This window comes from Mobula hypostoma, unplaced genomic scaffold (genome assembly GCF_963921235.1).
Source record: "Mobula hypostoma unplaced genomic scaffold, sMobHyp1.1 scaffold_36, whole genome shotgun sequence".
Taxonomy (NCBI): domain Eukaryota; kingdom Metazoa; phylum Chordata; class Chondrichthyes; order Myliobatiformes; family Myliobatidae; genus Mobula; species Mobula hypostoma.
This window is the reverse complement of record NW_026948187.1, coordinates 3,801,562-3,822,163: the sequence shown is the minus strand read 5'-3', so window position 1 is coordinate 3,822,163 and position 20,602 is coordinate 3,801,562. Positions and strand designations below refer to the sequence as shown.

The window sequence follows — 20,602 nt, the reverse complement described above, 5'->3', positions numbered from 1 at the left end:
GCTTTACGAGGATGATTCCTGGAATGCAGGGGCTAACATATGAGGAGCGTTTGTCAGCTCTTAGACTGTATTCATTCGCGTATAGAAGAATGAGAAGGGATCTCATAGAAACATTTCGAATGTTCAAAAGGTTGGACGGAGTAGATGTGGAAAGGTTGTTTCCCTTGGTGTGTGAGTCCAGGACAAGAAGCGATGGTCTTAGAATTAGAGGATACCCAGTTAAAACAGAGATAAGGAGGATTTTTTTTTTTTAGCCAGAGGGTCGTGGATTTGTGGAATTCGTTGCCACATACAGGTGTGGAGGCCCGATCATTGAGGGTGTTTAAGGAGGAGATTGACAGGTATCTAATTAGTCAGGGTATCAAGGGATATGGGGATAAAGCCGGAAGTTGGAACTAGTTGGGTGAATAGTTTAGCTCATGGGGGAGCTGCGGAGCAGACTCGATGGGCCGAACGGCCTACTTCTGCTCCTTTGTCTTGTGATCTTGTGAAATCTGCCATCGGATCTGCTTCATTTTCTGGTACTAGATCCAGGATGTACTGTTCTCCAGTTCACTGCCCGCTTATTGTGCCAGGACACTTTCCGAGACGGAACTGAGAAATTCTGTCATATTTTAACCTGAGGAAGTGCCAATGAATATTAAGAAGATTAAGTTGCCTGTGATAACAGCCATGTTAATATGGCAGATGTCCAAAATCCATCTCACGAACAGTTCTTTTCTTCGTTTGTTTTTATTTTGTTATAGGGTGGGGTGGGGTAGGGGGTTTGGGTGTGCTGTCTCTATAGAATACTCCCAGACGAGTGATTGATCCCTTTCTGCTTCTGAAATCTACTCACAGTCTATCCATAGAAAACCATAGAACCATAGAAACTACAGCACAGAAACAGGTCTTTTGGCCCTTCTTGGCTGTGCCGAACCATTTTCTGTCTAGTCCCACTGACCTGCACACGAACCATATCCCTCCATAAACCTCCAATCCATGTATCGCTCCAATTTATTCTTAAATGTTAAAAAGAACCCGCATTTACCACCTCGACTGGCAGCTCATTCCATACTCCCACCACTTTCTGTGTGAAGAACCCCGCCCCCCATGTTCCCTTTCAACTTTACCCCCCTCACCCTTAACCCATGTCCTCTTTTTTTTTTTCTCCCCTTGCCTCAGTGGAAAAAGCCTGCTTGCATTCATGCTATCAATACCCATCATAATTTTATATACCTCTATCAAATCTCCCCTTATTCTTCTACGCTCCAGGGAATAAAGTCCCAATCTATTCAACATTTCTCTGTAACTGAGTTTCTCAAGTCCTGGCAACATCCTTGTAAACCTTCTCTGCACTCTTTCAACCTTATTTATATGCTTCCTGGAATTTGGTGACCAAAACTGAACACAATACTCCAGATTCGGCCTCACCCATGCCTTATACAACCTCATCATAACATTCCAGCTCTTATACTCAATGCTTTGATTAATAAAGTCCAATGTACCAAAAGCTCTCTTTACGACCCTATCTACTTGGGACGCCACTTTTAGGGAATTTTGTATCTGTATTCCCAGATCCTTCTGTTCCACTGCACTCCTCAGTGCCTTACCATTAACCCTGTATGTTCAACCTTGGTTTCTCCTTCCAACATGCAATACCTCACACTTGTCTGTATTAAACTTCATCTGCCATTTTTCAGCCCATTTTTCCAGCTGGTCCAAGTCGCTCTGCAGGCTTTGAAAACGTTCCTCACTGTCTGCTACACCTCCAATCTTTGTATCATCAGCAAATGTGCTGATCAAATTTGCCACATTATCATCCAGATCATTGATATAGATGACAAATAACAATGGACCCAGCACTGATCCCTGTGGCACACCACCAGTCACAGGCCTCCACTCGGAGAAGCAATTCTCTACCACCACTCTTTGGCTTCTTCCATCGAGCCAATGTCTAATCCAATTTACCACCTCTCCATGTATATCTAGCGACTGAATTTTCCTAACTAACCTCCCATGCGGGACCTTGTCAAAGGCCTTACTGAAGTCCATGTAGACAATATCCACTGCCTTCCCTTCTTCCACTTTCCTGGTAACTTCCAGGTCAAACATGACCTACCACGCACAAAGCCATGTTGACTCTCCCTAATAAGTCCCTGTCTATCCAAATGTTTGCAGTTTCTGTCTCTTAGCACTCCCTCCAATAACTTACCTACTACCGACGTTAAACTTACTGGCCTATAATTTCCCGGATTACTTTTCGTTCATTTTTTAAACAACGGAACAACATGAGCCACTCTCCAATCCTCCGGCACCTCACTTGTAGACAGCGACATTTTAAATATTTCTGCCAGGGCCCATGCAATTTCAACACTAGTCTCCTTCAAGTTCCGAGGGAGCATCCGGTCATGTACCGGGGATTTATCCACTTTAATGTTCCTCAAGACAGCAAGGATCTCCTCCTTTTCGATCTGTACGGTTTCCATGATCACACTACTTGTTTCCCTTAATTCAATAGACTTCATGCCAGTTTCCTTAGTAAATGCAGACACAAAAAGCCTATTCAAAATCTCCCCCATTTCCCTTGGTTCCGCACATAGCTGACCACTCTGATGTTCGAGAGGACCAATTTTATCCCTTACAATCCTTTTCCTCTTATTATACCTGTAAAAGCTCTTTGGATTATCCTTCACATTGACTGCCAAGGCAACCTCATGTCTTCTTTTAGTCCTCCTGATCTCTTTCTTAAGTATTTTCTTGCACTTCTTATACTCCTCCAGCACCTCATTTACTCCCTGCTTCCTATACATGTCATACAACTCCCTCTTCTTCTTTATCAGAGTTGCAATATCCATTGAGAACCAAGGTTCCTTATTCCTATTCACTTAGCCTTTAATCCTACAGGAACATACAAATTCTGCACTCTCAAAATTTCTCCTTTGAAGGCTTCCCACCTACCGATCACATCCTTGCAGAGAACAACCTGTCCCAATCCACGTTTTTTAGATCCTTTCTCATTTCTTCAGGTTTGGCCTTCTTCCAGTTAAGAACCTCAACTCTCGGACCAGATCCATCCTTGTCCATGATCAAGTTGAAACTAATGGTGTTATGATCACCGGAACCATAGTGCTCCCCTACACAGACTTCTGTCACTTGCCCTAACTCGTTTCCTAACAGGAGATCCAATATTGAATCCCCTCTAGTTGGTCCCTTTATATATTGATTTAGAAAACTTTCCTGAACACATTTTACAAACTCTAAACCATCTAGACCCCTAACAGTATGGGAGACCCAATCAATATATGGAAAATTAAAATTCCCTACCACCACAACTTTATGTTTCCTGCAGTTGCCTGCTATCTCTGTGCAGATTTGCTCTTCCAATTCTACTTGACTGTTGGGTGATCTGTAATATAATGCCACTAATGTGGCCATACCTTTCCTGTTTCTCAGCTCCACCCTTAAGTACCCAGTAGCCAAGCCCTCGAATCTGTCCGGCCTGAGCACTGCTGTAATATTTCCCCCCACAAGCAATGCTACTCCCCCACCTTTCATTCCTCTGCCTCGATCACATCTGAAACATCGGAACCCTGGAATATTAAGCTGCCAGTCCTGCCCCTCCTGTAGCCAAGTTTCACTTATTGCTATAACGTCATAATTCCACGTGTCAATCCACGCCCTCAACTCATCCGCCTTCCCCGCAATACTCCTAGCATTGAAATATATACACCACAGAAGATTTTTACCACCACTCACAACCTTTCTATTAGCGGATTTGCTTGAAGTTTTAACATCATTTATTTTCACCCCAGCCACACTGTCAGCTCTGGCACTCTGGTTCCCACCCCCCTGCAAATATAGTTTAAAGCCTCCCCAATAGCACTAACAAACCTCCCTGAAACGATATTGGTCCCCCTGTAGTTCAAGTGTAACCCGTCTCTCTTGTACAGGTCCCACCTGCCCCAGAAGAGGTCGCAATTATCCTGAAATCTGAAACCCTGCTCCCTACACCAGTTCCTCAGCCACTTGTTCATCCGCCAGAGCATCCTATTCCTACCCTCACTGGCACCTAGCACAGGTAGCAAAATGAGATTGCCACCCTCGAGGTCCTGCTTTTCAACTTCCTACCAAGCTCTCTATATTCACTCTCCAGGACCTCCTCACTTTTCCTTGCTATGTCATTGGTACCGATGTGCACCACGAAATCTGGCTGATCACCCCCCGCCCCCCCCCACTTCAGAATGTCATGCAATCGATCAGAGACATCCTTGACCCTGGCACCCGGGAGGCAACAAACCATCCTGGGTTCTCTGTCCATAGACAATCTCTACACGGTTTCTTCCCTCGCTGCTGTTGTGTTACTATCAATCACTCCCCGTGTTTCAATGGAACTCTCGCAATCCGACTCGCTCCATTTTGAAACTTCTGAACCCGGGTATGTCTGGAAGCCAATTCCGTCCTTGTGTTTGTCAATTTTCTGTGATAGTTTGGAGTGTACTTCAACCAATGTAACAATCACGCCAGCCCATTGAATGTTTACCCAGTTTCCATGAAGAATGCAATTTCAGGAAGACCACGTAAATGATTGTTTGAATTTATGACAAATCTACTCTTGCTTAAAACTGTTTATTCGTTGACTCCGCTGAATTGCATTTGGAGGTGGACGTTATCTACACAGATGGCCATTTAATGTAAACACATACCTCAGTCCATTCTTCAGCTCTTGTCTGAATTTCCTCTGTGTCAGTGTATAGATACACGTATTAGTGCACATACTCAGAATCTGCAACATGAACCCAAATTGCTGTAGTATATATACCGGGGAACTCAAGTACCGGTCCTCATAATGATTGTTTTCCGCTTTCCATTTCAGGGTATGAACTATATAGGGCATCCAAAATAATATGAAATTAGCTGAAATTGCAAACAACAAGATCATCGATTTTCTGCGGTTTTCCGCCTCAGTGTCTTTCTGATTATCACTGCTGTTCCGAAGCCCCCTGCGGACTCTATTTGCCGCAATGATATGTCTTATTGTTAACCCATTGAACACTAGCGTTAAGCCGACTGGTAGCAACGGTGTTACAATGCTATCCATTAATTCGAATCCTTTCCACAGGGGTGAAGTAGCGAATTCATGTGTGAAGGCGCAACGCCACGGGGTGTTGTCAATGATGACATCGGGTTCAACGGCAAAGTAAAATGGGAGACATTTCCCGCAGCTCACTATAACCATGATCACCATAACCGTCATTGCTGTTCTGTCAGTGCAGTATCGTTCCCGCAGCTTTCGACAACATATTGCAATGAAACGATCGAAGGTAAAACTGACCGTAAACCAAACAGAACAGTCTCTCGTCACCACTATAAATACAAGTGTCAGAGCGCATACAGGAGTGATAAACAAGAATCTAGAATAAATGTAGATATTGTTGGTCACTTTCACTAAACAGAATACTATAACCACCATCATATCCGCTGTTGCCATTCCAACCAGGTAACGGGTGATGCATTTGGAGAGTCCGCATTTCCCCCGAGATAAGATCACAATCGCCGTTAAATTAACTACAAGAAATTTGGGGGGAAAAAAAGCACAGAATTATGGTTAGCTGCACATGTCTGAATGTCCACCATTCTTTCGATGCTATGCACGGTATAGTTGTGTTTTTTTTTTGAGAAGTGAACAGAAGCGGTAGAGTGTTGGCGACATTCCGACCATTTAAAGCCGGGCATATGATTTCCACTATTCACGTACCGGTGAACGGTCGACCGCTCCATAAACAACACCATTTCCATTATTTGAGGTGCAATAGCTGAAGGGATTATTTGTAGTGAAATCATGAGATTTAATGAATAAATTTTGATTTATTGGCTTATGAAAGAACAGACCTGAGTGTCGATATTCGACTGGCCGGTCAGTTGAAAAAGTTTGCGATCTCGCAAAGCGACCATTAGCAACAGAAAAAAAAAAAGCATAACATCGAAATCATATGGAAAGTGAATAACAAAACTATCAGTTTTTCGAACCCTCCGTTCTGGAAATACCTTTCATCTGTGCTCAGTAGAAGTCCAAACAGCGCAGCAGAAAAAAAAGCAAACAGGACGACGGCACCATACATACGGTGACCAGCTCCAGTGTCTTGCCAAACAGAACAGTCCCTCGTCACAACAAATACTACAAGTGTCAGAGCGCATACAGGAGTGTTGAGCAGGGATCTAGAATAAATGTAGATATTGTTGGTCTGGTCCGCTAACGCGTAAACTATAACCGCCATCAGATCCGCTGTTGCCATTCCAACCAGATAACAGGTGACTCATTTGGAGAGTCCGCATTTTCCCCGTGATAGGATCACAATGGCCGTTAAATTAACTATAAGAAATTTGGAGGGAAAAAAATAAGTCAACACGGAATTATCGTAGCTGAAAATGTCGGAATGCCCACTATTTTTCCAAAGCTATGCAGGATATGATTTTTTTTTTAAGAAGTTAAAAGCAGAAATTCAATTTGTGCGGATTCTGTCCGTGCTCGCCGGCTGGACAATACTGGACAGAATTAGCAGTGGTTGGCGACTTTCCGACGGATCAGAGCCGGGCATCTGATTTCCACGATTCGTCCCGGTGAAGGTTGGTCGCTCCATAAACAACACCATTCCCATTGTTTGAGGTGAAATAGCTGAAGGGCTTATTTGTGGTGAAATCATGAGATTTAATGCAGAAATTATAACTAGTGGTTTATGGATATTCGACTGGCCGGCCAATTGAAATAGCTCTGGATCTGGAAAGGCGACCGCTGTCGGTTCAGAAAGCCAAGAAAGGTGAAACTATGGAACTACGGTAATATCGGCAGCAACGCAATTGACAAAAGAAATAAAATTATCACATAGAAAAGATATCGAATCTGAATAAAGAAACAATCAGATGCTTGAATCCTCAATTCTGGAAACAGATTTCAGACGAAGGTAGCATCTGTGCTCAGTAAAAGTCCAAACAGTGCAACCGAACGAAAGCAAGATGACGACGGCACCGTACATAGAGTGACCAGCTCCAGTATCTTACCAGGGATGCCGATCGCTACAATTGCAGGATAGAAAATGCGCACGATGTAGTAAATCGCTGGATATCCCATATTCCGTCATAGGCAGCGTTCAGTTGCACGGGATGTTCCAACTGCTCATATGGACTGGTGGCATGTTTTATAAGGTTATATGCAATACAGAGTAATTCCACTGAGGCAATTAGCGTGGTTATGACATCTGTCATATTAGTGACAACAAGCTACACAAATACTTGCATTAAACTCTTTTCTCTCTCTGTCACTATGACATGACGTCGTCTCCCCAAGGTATAGTACAAGTTATTAACTTTCAAACAAATGATAATATGAAAATTGCCAATATAATTTCCAAGATACCTGGCTTAATTTGCTGAAATAGAACATCTTCTGATCAGTGTTGTTTCTAACATATTCAATCACCCTGAACAATCAACGTAGATAACCAACTTCAAATTAATTTATTTTGTCAGATTCGGCCGAGCGAATTCGCTTCTGACACTGAGGGCGGGACATCAGCTCGGCAGGTGAAATGGAGTACACTTTATTGAAGGGGAAGTTAGGATCATTTTTTTCCTTTCGTTCGTTCTGGTCATTTCGAGTCATTTGAATGACGCAAATCACAGTAACCGCTGATGACATCCTTCACAATAAAACACGCTGTACGTATGTTCTTCTCGGCATACAAAAGAGATCAAAAGCAATATTGCAGAGACCCTTCATAATAAAAAGTTACACACCCACACGACTTTAGCTGCGGCTTGTGAACGGAATTGATGAACGTTCGTTTCTGGGTTAAAAGAAAGTGGATGGATGATTCTTTGACTCTAACAAGTTTTTCTTGCAGGATTTGTGTTAGGTCCTTTGTTTTTATCATGTATTTTAATAATTTAGATGTCGATGTAGAAAACTGAATCAGAAGAATTGTGGACGTATCCTAGGCTGCGAGCGTTGTGTATAGCCAGGAACTCTATCCATGCTTGTAGCTTGATTTTCACTGGCTGGAAAATCGGTTGAAAAATGGCAGATGGAATTTAATATAGACAAGTGTGAGGTGTTCTGCGTAATGAGGAAAGATACAACAGGTTAATGAGCATATATTGAATAGACGGACTTTAGAGCGCAGGATTTAATAAGAGACCTGGGAATGCAGATCGTTAATTGCAGGAAGGCAGATCGGCTCGTATTGGCCCTAATTACATTGGCCGTCACACACAGTTCTCTGAGTACAGGAGTTGGGCTGAAGCTGTACAACACGATGGCGAGGTCGTAGATGGAATATCGTGAGCAGTTGTGACCACCTACCTACAGTTTTGAATTGTCAATAAGTTTCGAAGTGTGCAGCGATAATTTGACAGGAAGGGTTCAGGAGCTGAGGACAAGAATTAGAAGGAACTGTTGAATTAGAATTTATTTCCTTGACGGCATGAAAATGAATGTAGATCTCACAGAATCATACAAAATTGTCCGAGCTACAGACAGGATAAGTGCCTTCAGATTCTCCCCATCCTCTGAGTGAAACTACAACTACTTGATAGGTTTCAGTTAAAACGTGAAATATGCAAGAGGGGTATGTGGTAAAGCATCTTCGCTAAGAGGGTCAAGCAAGTGTGGAAAGAACTGCCAGTGTAGGTGATAGATGCGGATTCAGAATCAGAATCAAAATCTGGTTTATTATCAACGACATGTGACGTGAAATTTGTTAACTAATTGTATCATTTCAGTGAAGCTTGTGTAGGTATGTGGATGAGAGACGGGCCGAGTGTGGAGATAAATGGGACGAGGTGAAGGATCGCAGAAGGATGATCCTGATGGGCGGAAGAGCCTACTTCTTTGTAGTAATAATCTATGACTCCATGACTATCTCTGCTCCATTTCTTCATTCAGTGTCTTCTGATTTTACACTTCGTCACAAATCTAAGTATGGGCAGAACTGTCGATGTGTTCAAATTCACATTTCAAACACACTTCCTTCTGCTCTTGCGGTACATCACTCTGTGCCTATCGAGGAACTCGTATAAATGAGCGGCTCTCGGCTTATTGGAAACAGTCTCCCCACTCTGTATCCATCGTGGAACTGGCAGCGCTGTGCGTCCCTCTGATCATTCTTGGATGAATCAACTCTCTAGTCGATTGTGGTGCTGGTATCGATGACCAGCCGTCGGTTACCCTGCACGCATTGTGAAATTTTATGGTGACATCCAAAACACTGGAACCTGCAAAATAATTGTGATTACTGTCTGAGGCAAGTCAGGTCCTTCAATGTTAGATGTCCAAGGGATTTGGAATGTACGGTAAATGTATGTGCTCGAAAGTATTGCTCACCCAACTATAATAAAAGAACATAGTTTGTAATATTTTAAGGGATAAAATCCGTTGCTAATTGATGAAATGAATATTTTTTTTAAAATCTCACGTATTTTTCAGTGCATTGTATCTGATGCGCCAGAGGATGCGGTCACAATAATTGAGGCCGTTGCCTTTGCCTCTGTGTATAGAAATCCGTCAAATCGATCACAGTGCACAACGTCCATTGGAAGACATTGAAAATTAATGGCAATTTCGTACAGAAACTATTATAGGCAGGGATTTATTGCATGGGAATTATCTCCTGAACTGTATCTGTAGTCGTCGATGTCGGTGGTATGAGAATCGAGAATGATGCGATTTGCATGTTTTTAGTTCCTTGCTATCCGCTGCATCCTAGAAGAGTCGCTTGGAACCTGTTACAAATGCTTCTGGTGATAATTCTCAGTACTGTTCCGAATTTAAAACATCAGTTTTTGTTTTTATTGTATCATTGATTTTGTTATTGTTCAGTTGTTTTGTCGAGTGCATCAATTAAGGCAATGTCAATGATCATGCGGCCCCTTTACGGCTTGATGTCCAGCAAGGTCAAAGAGGTCACCTTGACAGAGGAGGTGAAATCGGCTTTCGAACAAGCCAAGAACGCCGCCAGCAAACGCCACGCTCCTAGTCCACCCCCGGGTCGACGTCCCCACTGCCCTCACTGTAGATGCCTCCGACGTGGCAGTTGGCGGAGTGCTCGAGCAGCTCATCGAAGGTCAGTGGGAGCCTCTCGGTTTCTTCAGCCGGCAACTTCAGCCGGAACTTAAGTACACCTCCGTCCAATCAGGGTACTCTCTGTCTCCGGGGGTGGATTATGCGGCGTTAGCTGAGGCGCAACGGCTGGATGGAGAGATGCCGGCGTACCGAACCGCAGTAGTCTCAGGACTCCGACTCGAAGACATACCCATCGGGCCCGAAGGAAAGAAGCTCCTTTGCGATGTGTCCACCAGGCAACCTCGGCCCATTGTTCCGACCGCTTGGAGGTGCTGCGTTTTCGACGAATTGCACGGTTTATCCACCCTTCCATCCGGGCGATCATCCGGCTGATCGCTGACAGGTTTGTGTGGCACGGCCTCCGCAAGCAGGTCGGGCACTGGGCCAGGACATGCACGCACTGTCAAACATCCAAAATCCAGAGGCCCGTGAGGACCCCACTGCAACCCTTCCAGCCGACACATAGGAGGTTCGAACATGTCAATGCGGACATCTTCGGCCCACTGCCGGTTTTGAGAGGAGCGAGATACCTGTTCACCATGGTGGACAGGTTCACGAGGTGGCCGGAAGCTATCCCACCGCTGACACGGCCACGGAGACATGCGCCAGAGCCCCGATTACCACCTGGGCGGCACGGTTCGGACTCCCAGCCCACGTCACTTCAGACAGGGGTGCGTAGTTCACATCGGCTTTGTGGTCTGCACTGGCACAACTGCTCGGAACCCAGTTCCACTGAACAACTGTTTACCACCCGCAGTCCAACGGCCTGGTGCAACGTTTCCACTGGCACTTGAAGTCGGCCCTGATGGCACGCCTACGAGGGCCAGACTGGGTGGACGAACTCCCCTGGGTGCTGCTTGGTATCTGCACGGCATCCAAGGAGGACCTGGCCGCATCATCGGCCGAACTGGTTTACGGTGCCCCGCTCACAATTCCCGGTGAGTTTGTGCCAGCACCTCGCGGCCCGGAGGACACACCTGCTGGGGTCCTAACTAAACTCCGGGAGCGGCTTGGAACATTTGATCCAGTCCCGACGTCCCACCACGGAACAACACCCTCTTTCGTGCTCAGGGACCCACAACAGAGCAAGTATATTTTCGTTCGCCGAGGCGCGCACAGAACACCCCTGCAGCGACAAGACTAGGGACCCTACAAGGTGGTGTGCCATAATGGAGCGACCTGCGTTCTCGACATCGGCGGCCGGGAGGAGACTTTTACCATTGACCGTCCCAAACCGGCGCATCTGGACCTTGAACGCCCGGTTGCGGTATCACCCTCACGACGTCGAGGCGGGCCACCTAAAAGAACTGAGAGAGAACTGAGACTGCGGACTCTGAACCTCCTATCGCCGGTTCTGGGGGGAGGGGGGTGGATCATTTGGCGGCTCGCCCACGGAGCAAGCGAACCGGCTCCAGCAGTCGCCGGCGAGCCCGCAGCCAGCGGCAACCGAGAGGAACCTGAGTGCGGGGTAGATCGCGGCCCGGAGGCCGACGTCGCTTCCGCCCCGCAGAGAGCAGGGTTTGCTGGGAGCGGGTACTTATGCGCGCGCCGATTAAAACAGTAAAAGGTTTAACCCAGCCCTGCTGGAGTCAGTGTCTTGTTTTCACTCGTAGCGTATCAGCGCGAATACACTTTATCCAATAATCCACTGAACAATGTCCAGAATTATTTACGTGCAGATGGAACAAGTAAAAGAGCTTGAACATGGGTTACTCGACCTAGTTAGCCCACTACTCCCCCTCCACCCCACCGGTCAGGGTCAGGTGTAGCTATGGGAGCTGGGGGAGGATAGCCGCATGAGCAGCTGGAGTATATCACTGGTCCTGGTTTCCACTCGAAAGTCGTTCGGCCACGCATCCTTGAGGTTATTGTGAAGTTGTTCAATTTCACCGTTCAGGGAATAATGACCCTGGATGTACATTTAAAGGTCACATTAGACCGTTGGTTTTGGTTCAGTTCAATAGTTTTCACTGAATAATCTTCTCTCAGAAACATCGATACGTAAAGGTACAAGAATGCCGCAAGCTGTTGTTTCGTTCGTGCGTTTTCGGCATTAATCGTTGTCTCTCTGATCAGTCGGTACCTCGCTATTACTCCAACCCGATATCAATTCAAAAGTTTCAGGATTATTTATTGTCATTCATCAGTCCACGATCGTAATGGAGAGCGAAATGACTATTACTCGATTCAGATGCAGCTTTAAAAACAGAGTACGTATAAACACACAATAAATACCAAAATAAATGTTATACTACAAAATAAAACGTACAATGTCATGGAAATTACATAGGGTTATCAATATATATGAACTGAGTGTATGTACTTAAATAGAGTCTGGTTGCGGAAGTATTGGAACATCAGATGACTCTGGCAGAAAATGATAAAGTAACAAACTGAATGACCTCTGAAATCTGCCTGACGGTCAGAACGTTATGCGGCATAATTGCAAAGATAGTTTGCATCATAATTTAAACAGTGCCGAACCGATCAATTCTCACCCATCCGGAGTCAGGGAGAGAAATTATGAATCATTTGGTCATCTAAGCAGAAAACCCCAGTTGTATTATTTTGCGTTATTAGCCATTACTGAGACAAGTGGAAAACGATTCGCTTCTCTTCAGGAGACCATCTCTCAAATATACATCCACTGTCCACAAAAAGTGCTTAACTGAGCTTAAAAGAGATGCGGAAAGGTTGTGAGAAATGGTGAAGAGCAAACGAGCAACGGGTGTTTCCCTTTCAATGCTTCAATCATGAAGCGAGGCTCTGCTGCATCCGAGTTTCTCGTATATCTCGGAATATCTGCAGTACAGGGTCTTCGAAAGGTGAACATCTAAGTAGTAGTTACCAGAACTTCCGTGGGATTGCACAGTTGGTGTGGAGTCTCGCACCGGAGTGGATCTTCTTTTTGACTAGTGCAATGCACCAGTTACAATTTTATGCGGAGACTATCCACTACAAATGACAGGTGCTTTCATTCTCACTGTGCAGTTTGATACAGATGAAGATGTCAATTACACAATGATCGACACTCCCAGTAATGCTCGGGCACTGGAGCTCAGACGATCCACATCAGTTATTGATCCACAGCGTGCACAATTCCTGACTGTGAGTCTCTAGTAATTGTATGAGTTAAGGGGTAATATGACATTGCATCAGTTCGCTACTTTAGACATACAGTACCTCAGATACGATGCATTTCATCCCTCTCTCTCTCCCAGCTTCCCTCGCGGGCGCTCTCTCTCTATCTCTCTCCAATCCCCTAAGAATTTTGCACAGCACTTAACTGAGAATAGCTGGTACCCTGCATATTGAAAACAGCAGTGTCTGCCATAATATTGCCCTGTTCACATCTATTTTCTATCTCCTGTTGTAATTTGTAAACCACATTTTTGCTGCTGTTTCGAAGCATTTATAACACCCACCTCCCCAATCCCCTAGTCAGGGGCTTCTTACTCTTTCTATTTCTTAGCTGGACCCAGAGCGGTCCCATGTTACCTCCTCCTAAAGATTTTATTTCATCGTTTTACCACGCCAACCTCCTGCCGACCTGCCTGTCTTGAACGTTAAGCTCACAGCTGTAGTCTTCTTTTAGCCATGATCCAGGGATGCCCACAACGCCGAACATGCCAATTGGAAGCTGTGCAACACTCTTCTATACCTCTTGCCTTCAATTGTGCCCAATCCACAGCCGGTCCCCGCCAACAGACTCACTACACACTGTTTTTCTGTTTTAAACCCTCCCGAACTTCTTCGCAAATCTACAAGCAAGGATATTGATTTCATAAGGTTCAGTGAAACTCATCAGTTTTGTACAGGTTGTACATTCCCCAGAATAGATCCCAAATGATCTAGAAATCTCAGCTCCTCTCCACTGCAGAGTTTTCTCACCCGGGCAGTTATCATCCTAGTCTTGCCCTCACTGGCGTAAGGTACGAGCAGCAACTCAGAGTTTGCCAAAGTGGAGCCCCTGCTTTGCCGAGTTCTACCCAGAAGATCATGCCTCGCTCCCTAAAACAGCTTATGAGGACCTCATATCTTCTCTAGCTATGCCATTGGTGCCAATATGTGCCATGATATCTGGCTGCTCACCCTCCCCCTTTAGAATGCGGTGGTGCCAATCTGATGCATCTGTGACACTGGCAGCTCGGACGCAACATACTGTCCGGGCGTCTCTACGCGCCCAGAAGATCACGTTTCTGTTCCTGTAACCATGGACACTCCTATCACCACTGAAGTCCTCTTCACCTCTGTTCTCTTCTAAGCCAAAGTACCAGACTCAGCGCCGGAGACACGGTCACTGCCGATTCTTCACCCCCCGCCCCCCCGGTAGGTCATCCCCCTCAACAGTATCGAAAGTGGCGCGGCCAGACGGGAACGCTGCACTGGCTGCCCATTTCCATTTTTTTTAAACTGACTGTCACACAGTCACCTACCTCCTGCAATGTAGGGATAAATAACTCCCTGTGGCTCGTACCCTTTACACACGCGGTCTTCCGCCTGAGCTGGGTGTCATCAATTGAGGGCTGAAATTCCCTAACACGTTTTCTTATTAACTGCACCTCGGTGCACTCCGTAAGGCTGGCCCTCTCCAAGAATTAGGACATCTCACACGTAGAACAAAACACAGCACCGGAGCCATTTTCACTACACTAACTGCGCCCCAATAGTTGAGGAATAAAACAAAAATGAAGCAGACGAAAAAGAAGAAGAAGACATTTACCAGATACTTACCTCGCCCAAACATGATGAGCTACAGTCACTCCAACACAGGTACACTCACACAATGGGCTGTCCGCTTTCGGAAGCCCTGCTGTCATTCGCACTGCAGGTATGGTGCGGTGTCCATGCTGGAGACTGCGCGGCCTTCACCTTCCCCAAATTATGTTGAAGACAAACTGGATGGTGTTCGACTGCAGACTGCTGCAACATTCATGGACTCGGACTTGCATTACGTTTTGTGTGACTGTATTCTGCTGCGATCTCATGTGTGCAATGTGTGTCTTGTGACGTGTCTGTATAAGTGCTGGTAATGTGTTTCGCACCTTGTCCCCTGATTAACTCTGTTTACTTTGTCTGCATGTACGGGTATTCATGTCTGGTTGAATGACATTTAAACTACAGATTGTGGAAAGTTAATCCAAGGGTGATTTTTTTTCAATATATTAATAAAAAGGGATAACGATGCAGAGCATATAAGGAACAATAGAGAAGATCACGATATTGACACAGAACCGTTAAATGAGAACAAAATTAAGACATTCTTTCGACCGGAAACGGAATTTGCTATTGGCGGATTCTCAAAAGGGATTGCACATAATTTGCTGTGACTCTCCATCAATTCGTTAGAGAGAACGATCTACAAAAGGGTTGAAAAAGAATAAACTCCCGAAGTTTGTTGAAAACTTTATCATTAAGGGTGGGACAACCAAGCTGTGTATCAAATTCGCCTTGCGTTGGAACTTTTCGGTCTTAGCTGACCACAGGTAAGGAGCCAGAAGACCATTTATTACCAAATGTAAACGCTGCTCAGAAAAGCGGTACATATCATGGGTAACTGCCTGTGGAGGTGGGAAGAGTTACCTCGAGTGCGGAGCAGGTAATACGCGTCCGTACAATGCTGTGGGCCCAGGGCCGGGCCATGCTGTATTCGTTTACGTGCTATATGACGCTGAATATCAACTTTAAACACCCATAATTTTGCTACGTGAAACAATCATACGATCTCATTTGGAATGCTGTCTGCTGCTCTGTTTGTCTGCATTGGGAAGAGGTGGAGTGTTTATTGGGTTCAAAGGTGATTTTCTGAGATACTGCCCAGGATAATGAATATAATGATATGAGAAATCATTAGGCAAACAATGGTTGCTGTTTTCTCTTTTTCTTTCAGCATTGGGGCCGAAGGGAGAAATGGTTGAAGTGTGAAAAATGAATGTGAAGTACACATCAGTCAACAATACTTTCCTCTCACCTGTAGATCATAGCCCTTGGAAGGCATCGGTTTAAACAAGGGGGGAAGAATTTAAGAGGCCGTATCGATGGCACTTTCTCAGGCAGAACCCACTGGCCTTGGACGAGGTTGAAGCAGATATGGCAAGGAAGTGTAAAAAGCACTTTGACACATGAATCGGCAGTACCTGTGATATGGACCGTGCAAAGTAACATATAATAGTGGGCAATTAAGATCGTGCTCCGCATAAGTGCTGTGGGACTAAAGCTCTGAACCTGCGTTGAGCGGCTATACTTTATTATCAGTTTGAAGATGTGTGGCATCTCAACAAATACCCTTAAAAAACTTCTATATTTGTAACGTGGGGAGTATTCTGACAGGCTGCATCACTGTCTAGTATGGAGGGGCTACTGCACAGGACCGAAAGAAACTGCATAAGGTTGTAACTCTTGTCGGTTCCACCTTGGGCACTAGCCTACAAAGTATCCAGGACATCTTCAAGGAGCGGTGTCTCTGAAAGACAGCATTCATTATTAAGGACCTCCAGCACCCAGGGCATGCCCTTTCTCATTGTTACCATCAGGCAGTAGATACAGAAGCCTGAAGACACACACTCAGCGATTCAGGAACAGCTTCTTCCCCTCTGCCATCCGATTCCTTTGGACGCTAACACATTTTTGTGTAATTTCCATATTTATGTTTCTACACATTTTAAATAATGTATTCAAAATATGTAATTGATTTTCTTGTTTATTTATTATTATGCTTTATTTTATTATTTTTTTATTTCTCTCTGTGCTCGATTATGTTTTGCATTGAAGGCTGATGCTCAGTTAATACATTTCACGTCACATGCCGGTGATCATAAACCCGATACTGATTCTGATTCCATACGGAAATATTCTCCACCACGCTCACCTCCACCTCTGATCTCTCAATATTCTATATTCTCTGAGTCGGACGACCATAGCTATATGGCCAAGACTGGCGCTGGGATATGCGACTTTTTTTTTTTCTGACGCGCATCAGATACATTGATGGGATTTGGAAACACGGCTAAGTAGCGTGAAAGCTCCATGAATGCCAGCTCTGTGGTCTGGAATAACAAACCCTTCCTGCCATCTGAGTCTGTAGATCACTAAAGGTTCCCACAAAGAATGAAAGAACATTTAATAATGCCTTCCGTGTTTCTTTCATTTTCACAGCAAGAACAGACCGATGATATCGATATTTCAGATACCTGGAACCATTGATTTAATAAACACCAATCTAAGAGTCCCACCATTTGTTCACTTCTGATATAGTACAAAAAACAGAGATGTGTTGCTACAAATTTATATTGCCTCATTTCTTCTACCATCAGACGTCCCCCCGCCGCTCCGGTCGACACACTACCGTGAAGAATTACCGTACCGAAATGGTGCTGAGGAGATTAACGAACATTTTGCTGGAATGGCTGTTCAGTGTAGAGGAGCGACAGGATCAGGCCAAGCGTGTATTTGTTGGAGTGGAATACACTGAGAAGGACAAAGGGCGTATAATACCAGCAGACTAAAACTTTGGTATGCAATTTTAGAGGGATGGGTTGTTATCAGGAGAAACCGGTTCAGAGAGGAAACGACGCTCTTCTTCCTTCACCCAGACAGTAAATTAGATTATGAAGACACGCAGTCCTCTTTTATTGTCATTTAGTAATGCATGCATTAAGAAATGATACAGTATTTCCTCCGATGTGATATTACAAAACACAGGACAGACCAAGACTGAAAAAAAAAACTGATAAAACCACATAATTATAACATATAGTTACAACAGTGCAACAATACCATAACTTGATTAAGAAGTCCATGAGCACGGTAAAAAGTTCAAAGTCACTCAAATGTCCCACATCTCACACAGACGGAAGAAGGAAGAAAAACTCTCCCTGCTATGCCCGACCACAATCCGTCTCTGAGTCATCCGAAAACTTCGAGCCTCCAAATCAGCTCTCCGACACCGAGCACTAAGCGCCATCTCTGTCCGAACGATTCGACCTCAATCTCGGTCGCCAACAGCAGGCAAAGCCGGGAATTTTGAGGCCTTCCCTCCGGAAGATTCGCAACCACGCAGTAGCGACAGCAGCGAACGAGCGCTTCAGAAATTTCTCTAGATGTTCCTCTGTGCTTTCACATCCGTCTCCATACAATTCAGAATTGTCCACGGCCCCTATTTAAAGGATACAATATCATTTTTCACCGGAGGGCTGCGCACGCGCGGCGCGCTTCTCTCTCGCCTCCTGTATTTACTAATCTCTAACTGGTTTGCCGATCAATTGGCGAATACAGACAGTTTTACTGAATTTCGGAAAAGGGAGACGCAGAGGGACCTTGACCAAATACAGTATTTGTGAATACTTTAGCTGGACATGTTTCACAGATTATCCGTGATTCTGACATCACGAGTCTGTGATATCGAAGCAAGCGGTCCGGCTCACACAGGTCTGGGCATGATGGTCCTGGCCACCTGATGGAATGCGGATCCCTGAAGCGGTCAGGATGTTTCACATGTAATACCCCGCGGTCGGACTTGGATTGGATTTGTACACATGTACTGTATTGCAGTGAAACGGATGTTCATTGAAACGCTTGCCATGCATAGTATTCATGCAGACTAATTCATTATACAGTGCATCGAAGTAAAACAACTACAATACAGAATAAGGTGTAAAAGCCACAATACCACAAAACGATTCATTGTGAGGTGGTTTCATTCTTATCCTCCCTATCTCGCTGCAGAAATAGACCGTAAAGGAGACAACTCACTGCAAACGCCTACAGGGACAGTGAAGGGAAGGAATATAAGCTTGAAAGTGATCGGAAAGTCCAGCGGAGTGGGAAAGCAGGCGACTGGGGACACGGGATGAAAGTGAGTCATAAATGAAACAGGGAGCTGATCGCTGGAAGAGGTGGAGCTGAGGAAGAGGAATCTGAAAAGACATATATCCACGGAATCAAATAAAGAGTTTCGATGCTGGTGGGCAAGTAATGAGGGAGTGGGTGGCAAGAACACTCTCGAATCTCACCTGACTGAGGGGAAAGCAACGGGAGAGCTGTGAGAAAATCAACGAGATTGTTTACCGGCGGCAAGAGAAAGGGATGTGCTGTAGACAAGAAAACTCATTGTGGGTCGTCCGTTTGAGGCCGAATCCCTGGAGTGGTCACCCTGTTTCAAGTGTGATCCGTGACTCGCCGCGGGCGGATTGTAATTGGATTTGGTTTATTATTGTGAGATGTACAATCGGGTAATGAACTGGCTCATTAAAATGCTTGTCATGCATAGTATTCAAAGAGAATAAATCTTCATACAGTGCATTGCAGTAAAACAACAGCAGTGCAGAATAAGTTGTAACAGCTAAAGTTGAACAATAATGCACAATGCTACAGCGAGATAGTTTCTGAGGTCAAGGGTCAACCATATCGGGTCCACTCTGTCCCCAACAAAAGAGACGACCCAAAGGATTCAGCTCACTGGAAACACCTTCGTGTCGGATAAAACATAAAAACGAAAATGCTACAGGGATCGTTCGGATTCGACAACACAGAACGCAAAATGAAGTTTTAGCAAGGAAGTCAGTAAAAGTTTCACCTCTGCCACGGTACTAATTCCCACGTGGCTCTCCAGGGGCCGAAACAGCCCTGCAGGTGCGGCAATATTTCACATGCAAACCACTGGGGGCTAAGTGAATACACCAGTACCTGGACTGTGAGTGTTCCACCCCATTGGTGAGACCGGACGCTAGGGTAGTAACCACTTCGTCTAGCTCTTTAGATCTGTCCTCACGGTCGCCTGGAACACCAGACCCCAGGACGATTTTATTCCCATTCTCTTTCCCAAGCTGACATATCTACTCTAGGAATGCTCTGACGCCAAGATGATTCGATATGAACAATCTAGAATAACTTCATCTCATTTGCAGACAGGGCGGTCCCCAATATTAGGACAAAAACATCGATTACTCAAGATTGTGGTAATTTGTGGCTGCAAAGAGAATCTGCAGTATTTGACATCTTGTCAATGATAGACGCACATTCCATAATGATTCTGGGAACTGAGTTAATTGGCCGTTGAATGGGACAGACAAAGACGATTCTGCAGAAGATGGAATTCATGACGAAAACGAACAAATTAGAGGGGGAATTCAGCATGTCAAACAGCATGGATAGGAGGAAATGGGATGTCGACATTTCTGGCCGAGACACTCCATTAGGTTTGGAAAAGATATGGACAGAAGCCAAGGAGGAAGGGAAAGGTCCGGTGAAGGGGAGGGGCAGAGGCTGGAGGGAGAAACGTGAGTTCAGCTGATTGGGAAGGCGGGTGTTCGGGAAGGGGGAATGAAAGGGAATCATAAATCAAGCCGGGAGTTGACGGGTGGAAAACGAAAGAGCTGAGGAAGAGGAATATGATAGTCCAGTGCAGCATGGAATAAAGGGAAGAGCTAGGACACAAGAGGATGGTGATACACAGGTCATGAGGGCGTCGTGTCCGAGAATGAAGTGAGAAGCGAAAAAGATTGCTGA

General features: G+C 45.1%; 1 protein-coding gene across 1 annotated transcript in view; it reads right to left on the bottom strand.

Annotated features, from left to right (window-relative positions):
- LOC134341659 (gastrula zinc finger protein xLCGF3.1-like) overlaps positions 1-20,602 on the bottom strand; it is a 501,443-nt gene that overhangs the window by 358,165 nt on the left and 122,676 nt on the right. The window lies entirely within an intron of this gene.